The sequence below is a fragment of the Triticum dicoccoides genome, chromosome 6B (genome assembly GCF_002162155.2).
Source record: "Triticum dicoccoides isolate Atlit2015 ecotype Zavitan chromosome 6B, WEW_v2.0, whole genome shotgun sequence".
NCBI classification, from domain to species: Eukaryota; Viridiplantae; Streptophyta; class Magnoliopsida; order Poales; family Poaceae; genus Triticum; species Triticum dicoccoides.
In genome coordinates, this window is record NC_041391.1 from 545301040 (window position 1) to 545309668 (window position 8629).

The 8629-nt window shown below is 43.8% G+C and overlaps 1 long non-coding RNA gene across 2 annotated transcripts; it reads right to left on the reverse strand.

Annotated features, from left to right (window-relative positions):
- Positions 1-1005: 1005 nt before the first annotated feature.
- On the reverse strand, positions 1006-3991 carry LOC119322056. Of its 2 annotated transcripts, XR_005155364.1 has the most exons (4): positions 3229-3991; positions 1795-3146; positions 1555-1678; positions 1006-1346 (listed from the first exon to the last, which is right to left on the reverse strand). It is a non-coding gene; the product is annotated as an uncharacterized LOC119322056 (long non-coding RNA). The 2 variants fall into 2 exon arrangements; XR_005155363.1 differs by having other exon boundaries at positions 1795-3991.
- Positions 3992-8629: the final 4638 nt, after the last annotated feature.

Genomic DNA, 8629 nt, shown 5'->3' on the forward strand with positions numbered 1-8629 from the left:
TCATTGTTTTTCCGGCCTGAAGGTTTTAACAGAAACAAGAAACTTTGCCAGGAAAAAAAGCATGAGCTAATGATTTGACTACAAAACATACATTTTGTACCATCTTAGTAAAAGCCATCCAGCTCTCTTCAGAAAGCTATATAATCGAAACTTATGTGATCTCTGCTTCGGTCAGTTAGATGGTATCTGAAGCTTGAGTCCATGAGGTTCCAAATAGAAGGCAAACAATGCAGGTTTTGGGGTAGCCTTTTTCTTGTTACCCATTTGATGAACCCTGCATTCTGTTTACTGCTGATTCCCATTCATGTAGCTGCCATGTATAAATCTTCTACATAACAGGCTAAAAATGATAGGAAGTAAAATCAGATGGAGTATGAACTCCAGTATCAACATTCTTTGTTGGGTTGAAATGATACCATTTGGTCACATATGAGCATCATAGCTCAAAAGTGCCATTGTCAATCATTTCCCCGAAAGCATGAGCTTAATAATGCTTCTATAAATTCAACATATAGAAACCTACACAATATTAAGAACAAAAGTACCTGGCATGACCATGCACTTGCTTGGTTGCAACTTAATAGAGCCCTATTGAAACAGGAAATCCATGTATAGTTACGCCACACAAAAGAAGCTGCCGCCTAAACTATTCAAAGTAAGACGACACAATGATGCTTTGTTTTACTCGATTGTTAACAAAGAATATAAGATTCTTTCCCTTTTGGGACCTTATGTTAAGCGCAACCCTCCACCAGTTGCAGAGTTGGAATAATTTCAAAGAAATTCACTTTGATTATCAAGAAAAAATATGACAGGACAGCATCTGGATAATGAGATTCTGAGCGAAATTGAGGGTCCCAAATATCAAACAGTAAACTCTGCTAACAGGAAATGCAGTCAGTAGTAAGTTCACTTAGTATATATATGGCTGTTGACCTAGATTTTCACCACAAAATGCTTTGAACTGATGCATTCAATTATCAGTAAAACTATGCAGACAGAAGATTAAACTTCAAAGATTAAATAATAGTTTTTTTCTGGAAAAGGAGGGGTTCAACAAGAGATCAGTTAAATTGCATAATAAAGACCACCATTTTGACATATCATGTAATTCAATCCTATAGACACAAACCTCCTGACCAGTCTGTATTGCATTCCTAAAACAGTATGTCGTTCCAGCGATCACAGGTGCACGGCTGGGACTTTCCCCGAGCGTTTTGTCTGCAAGAGATGGTCATATTAGTTGATCTGTGAATAAACGACATGCCCAGTTGGTATTTAACAACAAAACAACAAAATGCCGTCGAATTCCCATCATGTAGAAGAAGGCACTGCCACCATGAAACCTGCAATCACAAGAGCATGTAAGTTTTTTCGGCATGGTACATGTAATCCACATGCCCTAAGTTAGCTAACTACCAAATTCTCAACTAAGAATATATATAATACGGCCACCTTATAATATCACTGCTGCTATTTATAGATGCTAGTTGGTACACAAAGAGTCAAAGATGATCTGAAATGGCTTATGTCAGACGGAAGAGCAGAGGGTACCTTTATTGTGTTTGTAACAGTGAAACTTCGATCTCTACAAAGTTTTTCCCTCTGTTTCGATTACATGTCGTGGCACAAATATTGTTGCTGCCACACAAGCTTCTGAAAATAGTGTGTACAGAACCTGCGGACCAAGTTGCTCCATGAGTAAGTAGAAGCGCTACTTGAGGACAAAAAATACATATAGTACAACCGGTTCTTCTATCTGTATGTAACCATGCGTCATTAATCTCAATATACCTCATTTTTCGCTGAAGTCAAGATGTATTGTGGATCAATGCAAGCAGCTTCAATGTTGAATAACCATGGAAGATGATTCAGGTCTCAATGAGATATAATCAACTGTAGTGTGGTCAACAGCAAGAGGAACATTCAAACATTCAATTTTCCCATTGCAGGTGCTCCAATAAATGCAATAAGCAGAAAAATAAAGCAACATCTCTAGGACTGTCTTTTGAAAAATATAAATGGAAGATCAGGTAAACTTTTCAACAGTCACTATACCTTTTACGAAGAATCAATCGGCTGACATATTTTTCTGACGGGCTACGACTATCATATTCAGCAACCAGAATGAAACAATATATATCATAGAAAAAGCAACCTACTAAGTGCAGGTTGCAAGAAAAAGAGAGATATGAGTGGTCAAACTCTCCTCGAAGCAAAGAGAACTTGTCTTACAAACTCAAGGCACATAGCAGCATACCCAAATTTCTAGCTAGTTGTACTTGCAGGTAGTGAAAATTAAGCAGACAATGTTAGGAGACTTGAAAGAAGGCTTTGGCCAGCCTGTGATCCGTACATTATATGATCATGTGCAGGTTCGTATTTTACTGTTTAAATCCTTGAGGGTTTCCTCATCTTGTTTCAAAATAGCTCCCTACTAAGACTTCTTCTATACATAGTTTGTTAGTTGCTTGAGAACAATAGCTAGCAGAGAAACAGCTCAGGGAAAATAAGCATACTATAATTAGAACAAGCTTCTCTGGTTACAGGCTGCACATTCAAAAAGCAAGATAAACTTACGATTTCCCGAGCTGTTTCTCTGCTAGTTTTTTTCCTTAATGGCAGGAACTCCGTGCTGATGGCTTTTTTTAGGGCTTCGGCATTCTCACTCCAGAGAGCTACCATAGTTATATTACACCACAAAATAGGCCATCTTCACTATACAAGAAAACAAATAGTATCTCACTCCAGTTGTGCAACTGTCAAATAGTCTATCTCCGTTAACTACTTTCCTGCTTGGTACCCACACTAAACAAAGCCTTTCCATTTTGCCAGTTTATTGTCATGTTATTCATCCATAGAGCAATGTGATGCCGATACGGTAATAACTATTCATTATATACTATTGCTCGCTAGATTATTTTTAGTTCAGCAGGTGTCATTGTCAAATTTCATATTCCATGGCAAACCATTAAATTTCAGTAAACTCAAAGAAGTCTAATTGATATCAATTATGTTATTATTGTAGAACGACACGAGTAAATGGGACTAAACTCTAAAAGACAAACCAGAGCAGCTTCATGGGCATATATTCATATTTATATTTTTGTGTTTTCTCAACAAGAAAATCCTGGAGCAGGAAGTACCTAAAAGAAGGTTAACACCATTAAGTGGAAAAGCAGAAAAAACATATGCAACAATCTTGTAGAGACAAATAAGTAGAAGTACCTTGGTGATCCAGAACGCCGGCGAGGCTTGGTGAGGGAATCCTCGTTGCAGCCATGGTGGCCGGCCGCTAGTGGGTGGACCTCGGTGCAGCCATGGTCCACTCCTCCCAGTCCTTGTCCAAATAGTTGCAGGTGAATGTCGCCATGGCTTGTAGGAACTGTATAGTTTGCGAGGGAGAATACATGTGTGTAGGCATTGGATTTTTTTTCTCGTTAAGCAAGGGATGATCGCAACAGGGGATGTAGGAGAGGTGTTCAGATCAGAGGAGATGGGCGTGGCGATCCGTGACAGGGCGGCGGCGAGACTGGCAGCGGCCGCGCCCTCACTGCGCGCTGGATCAGAGAAGTCATGCGCGATGGGGCAGGCGCTGACGAGCACGGGCCCTGGGTCGAGGAGATCGAGTCGGCCAGCCCAGCATCTCGTGCAATCGCCAAGCAGGCAGCCACCAGGGGCCCCGATCCCCTCGCCCACTCGCTCGATCCCGAGCGCCTCCAGCCGCGAGGGAGGAGAGCTTCCTCGATCCCCGACGCGTCCGCGCACCCAAGGGCGAGGACCGCCGTGCCACCGCCAGTACCCGCGGCGAGCGCGCGCTTTTGGAGGAGGTGGAGGACGAAGGCGGCCCTGGTGCACAGCGTACCCATCCTGCCTTCTTGCCTTCCCGTCCTCTGCTGCTCCACCTCGACACGCGGCAGAAGCCATCTCCGCCGCAGACGCCCCGGTGAGCGTCGTCCATCCTCCCGCGCGAGGCACGACGGCCGGTCAATCACCGCCACTGCCCGGCCTTACGAGATCATGAAGAGAAGGCACCAGTCTAGTCTACCTACGGTTTATGAGCCTAGAAATCTCTTCTGCACGCCGGTGCAGGGCCCAGTAACCCGCTGGAGATAAACCGGGATGCGGCTCCCGGAGTTGGGGCAACGGTTCAACCACGCGTGACGGTACCCCCTCGTTTGCCGCGCCGTCTCCGCCGCACACGCCACCACCACTGCCCCGCTTCGCCGCGCCGTCCTCCATCCTCCGGCGCACGAGGCATGGCGGCGGCCGTCGCCGGCGCACGACGGAATGGGCGAAGCCGCCGTCGCTGTCGCAGGAGAAATGGATAAGACGACGGGAGGACAGCAGGTGGAATTCAAATGAGTACAGGGTTTTTTTGCAAAATTAAAACGTTATATAGAGACCCACTAAAACCAGGACTGCGGGTTAATTTCTTATAAACCGAGGGGCTTTAATGCAAAATCGCGCGCAACGACGTATGTCAGAAACCCAATTCTCTTTATATATATATATATATATTAGGTAAAGAGTAAAGACTATATCAAAGAAATAGAGACTGCAATCGGAAGGAACACATGTGCTAGCTATTACTATATGTACGTCCGGATGCATAGTTCAATCAGATGTCCATGTGCATGCTGCAAGTCAACTTGGCCGATGACGCTGATGTGCATGCATCAAATATTTGTTAACCTGAAACTTACTATCATGAAGGAGTAGCTAATCGATCTGAAACTTCCAGTGTGCCTGAAGGATTAGACCATCAATCTGAAACTTGTAATGTGCATGAAGATTAGCCCACCAATTAATTTACGTTATCTGCTGACCTGCAGATGTTGAGTTGAGGTGCGTCTGTTTCCGGCCAGTCACAAAATTCAAGCAAGCAAAATACATATACTTGCACGTACATCTTTACATCTGGTTGGATGCCTCCACCGTAGCCAAAAGCATCGGCGAGCAGCCTCACCCGGATGAGGATGAAGTGGAGTATTCTCCGAGACCAAGAGCCTCGCTAGAGAGATCACATCACGGACAATCATGAGAGCGCGGCAGCAACATTAGAGGATGAGTAGGGTTTATTTTTCTAGTTTTTTTTACCTTGGTATAAGACTGGGAGCGCCCATGGGAATAAATGGAAATTGATGGTTACCCGCAAAAAAAAAGGAAATTGATCGTTCAGATCAAATAACGGTGATGACATATAAAATTGAATGAAGGGATGTTTCTATTTTTTGTGTAGGGATGGAGATATGGAGCAGTATGATATTATGTGGACATGCATTTCTTTTTTAGGATCTGTACTTGCATTTTTTTTAGGATCTGGACATGCGATGGGGAGATGGAGTAGCACGATAGGACGTGGACATGCATATATTTTTAGGATCTAGACTTGCATCTTTTTTTAGGATCTGGACATGCTATTTTTATGGGGTTGCGTTCTCCACTTTTTAGCAACTTCTATAAATAAGGAGATTTGGACGCGGAGGCCTATTTCCTTTTTTCTTCTAAGTCTTAAATGAGGAGATTTCAAGATTGGATCCGGCCATGCGGAGGCCTGTATTTTTTTTTCTTCATAGTTTCTTTTTTTCTCAGTTCTTATCTGGTCCGTTATTAATTACTTAAATGAGGAGATTTCAAGATTGGATCCGGCCATGGGGAGGCCTGTATTTTTTTTTCTTCCGAGTTTCTTTTTTTTCTCAGTTCTTATCTGGTCCGTTAATTATCTATTTAAAGTTAGTGGTCCACCAAATCAACGACCAGATGTTCCTATCTTTTTTTAGGATCTGGACATGCTATTTTTATGGGGTTGCGTTCTCCACTTTTTAGCAACTTCTATAAATAAGGAGATTTGGATGCGGAGGCCTATTTCCTTTTTTCTTCTAAGTCTTAGAGGGTGCTTGGATACAAGGGACTATTTTTAGTCTGACTAAAAATAGTCTCTTTTAGAGGCTAAACTTCCAAGCACCCCTGACTAAAGAGAGGCTAGGATTAGTCTTGAGGCTAAAATCTTTTAGTCATGGGAAACCTACTAAAATATGTATTAGCTCTCTCTTTCCTCATTTAATTCCTCTCCTTAGTTCTGGATTGGAGGGTTTGGAGGATAATAAATGCTCAATAACTAGATTTTAGTCTCTTTAGTACTTGGATCCAAGCATGGGTGGGACTAGCAAGTTTTAGTCCCACTACTTTTAGTCATGGGACTAAAACGTATCCAAGCATGCTCTTAAATGAGGAGATTTCAAGATTGGATCCGGCCATGCGGAGGCCTGTATTTTTTTTTCTTCCTAGTTTCTTTTTTTTCTCAGTTCTTATCTGGTCCGTTATTAATTACTTAAATGAGGAGATTTCAAGATTGGATCCGGCCATGCGGAGACCTGTATTTTTTTCTTTCGAGTTTCTTTTTTTTCTCAGTTCTTATCTGGTCCGTTAATTATCTATTTAAAGTTAGTGGTCCACCAAATCAACGACCAGATGTTCCTAATTATTCTCGTAATTTCTAGATTATTTCTCTTTTTCTGGTTAACCCGTCAAATACTTTTTATATATAATAATAGATAGATAGATATCTTGATTGAAGAAGTTGGCCACCTCCCCATAAGGATTTCGTAGGATTTACTCCAGTATTACTCCTTATGGATTCTTGTGCTCCCGAAGTTTGAACTTTTACTTGATGTTCTAGATACCAAACCATATCTACGAATGGGATACACTAGCACATGAAGGAGAATATTAGAAGCGGAGTGCTAAATGCCTCTCGGTCGATCATCCAGATTTTGTTTCCTTGGCCTCGCTAAGGTGAAATCTGAGAAGGTTATCCTCCTTTGCATCTGCATCGTCCATCGCTGTTCATCAAGGTAGTACGTTGTGTTGCTGGGATCCTTGACACGGATGTTGGTAAAACTTTGATGAATATGGAAATGCTCAAGTTTTTGAGAGCACGCGCAAACAAAATCATTCCTTGCGTTGTCTTTAACAAGGTAATCCACATCATCCATCCTAGTTTGAGTATGTCATTCCTCCGAGCTCCCTCAAACGATCCATTATGATTTGCCTTAGGCTGGTATAAAGAGTTTCAATGATCTTTGAATCAAAAGTAACTCTTTTTACCACTTAAGGGAATATTTCTACGAGTCACCTCTCCCAAGATGCCCCGTTATGGGATCATAGTATTTGTTTCCTCGCTACTTTGAAACCCTCATCATCTGTTCCACTCCATCCCTCTAGATGGGTGCTTCGTGTCTCAGCTCGAGAGATGTTGCTATGTCTCATTCTGTGAGTTGATCCTGAGTTGTTCGATCTTCGAGAAGATCGATCCTTCTAGAGTTTTCCTTTTCCTCTTGTTGTCATGTTGGTTGGAGTCCCCAGAGCAAGACCTCGAGACAAAGATGGTGATCGAGTCAACGTTCTTATGAAGTGCAACCTGGATCGTGAAGATTGTGTTAGTTTGCGTCCCCCCCTTTATCTTACCCTACGCTTGAATCTCGGGACGAGATTATTGTTAGTGGGGTGAGTTGTCACAGCCCTAGCTTAGCCTTTGCTTGTCCTTGCATGATCATCATGTCATCATGTCTAAATTTCATTTAACTATGAAATGGGGATTCTCAAACCCTAGCACCAAATGAATTCAACTAGGGTCAAAATAAAATCTTTTCCATTAAACTCAAAATGCCCTTTAAAAATGTTCAACATTTCTGGTTTGAGGTGGAAGCATCTACCATAGATGGTTTACATTTTTTCAGGACATATTTGGGCTTTGAATTAATTCAAACATATTTGAGTTGGAGCTATTTAAATGCTATATATATTTTAGGTGCTCCAAAAATGTTGGAAATTGTTATGGGTCACTGGAATAATTCAGACAGCACCCCTAATTATTTCCAGGATTTTATAAAATGGTTTAGTATTTTACTAAATCGAAACAAAACAGAATAAATAGAAAATAGAAACAATTTAAATTAGAAAACAGAGAGAGAGTTACCTGGGCCGGCCTACCTGTTCTCGCACTGTAGCGGCCCAGCCCACCAAGGGCAGAGCCGTCTTCTTCCTCCTGCCAGTAGGCAGAGGCGAAGCGTGGCGCGCGCGCGTGCGTTCCCGGCCACCTACTGCTTGCTGACAATCCCCTGGACGCCTAGACGACTTTCCTGTGTCATCCCGATCCCGCTGCCCCCCTCGCTCACTCTCCCTCTTCTCTGGCTCTCTCACTCACGCGACCGAGAACCGCCGTCGTCGCCGCTCGTCGCTGTCGTAGCCACCACCGTCGTTCCGCCCCACCAGAGTGACCAAAGGCTCCGCCTCGACGCCCCCGACCTCTCCATGGAGCTACACAACGCCGGGAGCCCTGCCTCGCCGCCTACGCCGTCTTCCCCATCTCCGGCCGCCCGAGATCGCCGGCTTCGCTACGTCGCCGTCCGACCTCCCCTAAGCTCGCCGTCTGCTCCAACCGACTCGCCGTGAGCCCCTGCCTCCTCTCCCCTTGCTCTCGTGCTCCTTTTCTCGCCATGGCCACCGTTCCACCGGTGACCGATTCACGCCGCCGCCTGAGCTCCTCGCCGTCATGGCCAGAGGCCGTGTTCGTCGCTCCTGGGCACGTGAATGTGCTCCAGACCTCGCCAGGAACCCAACCCGC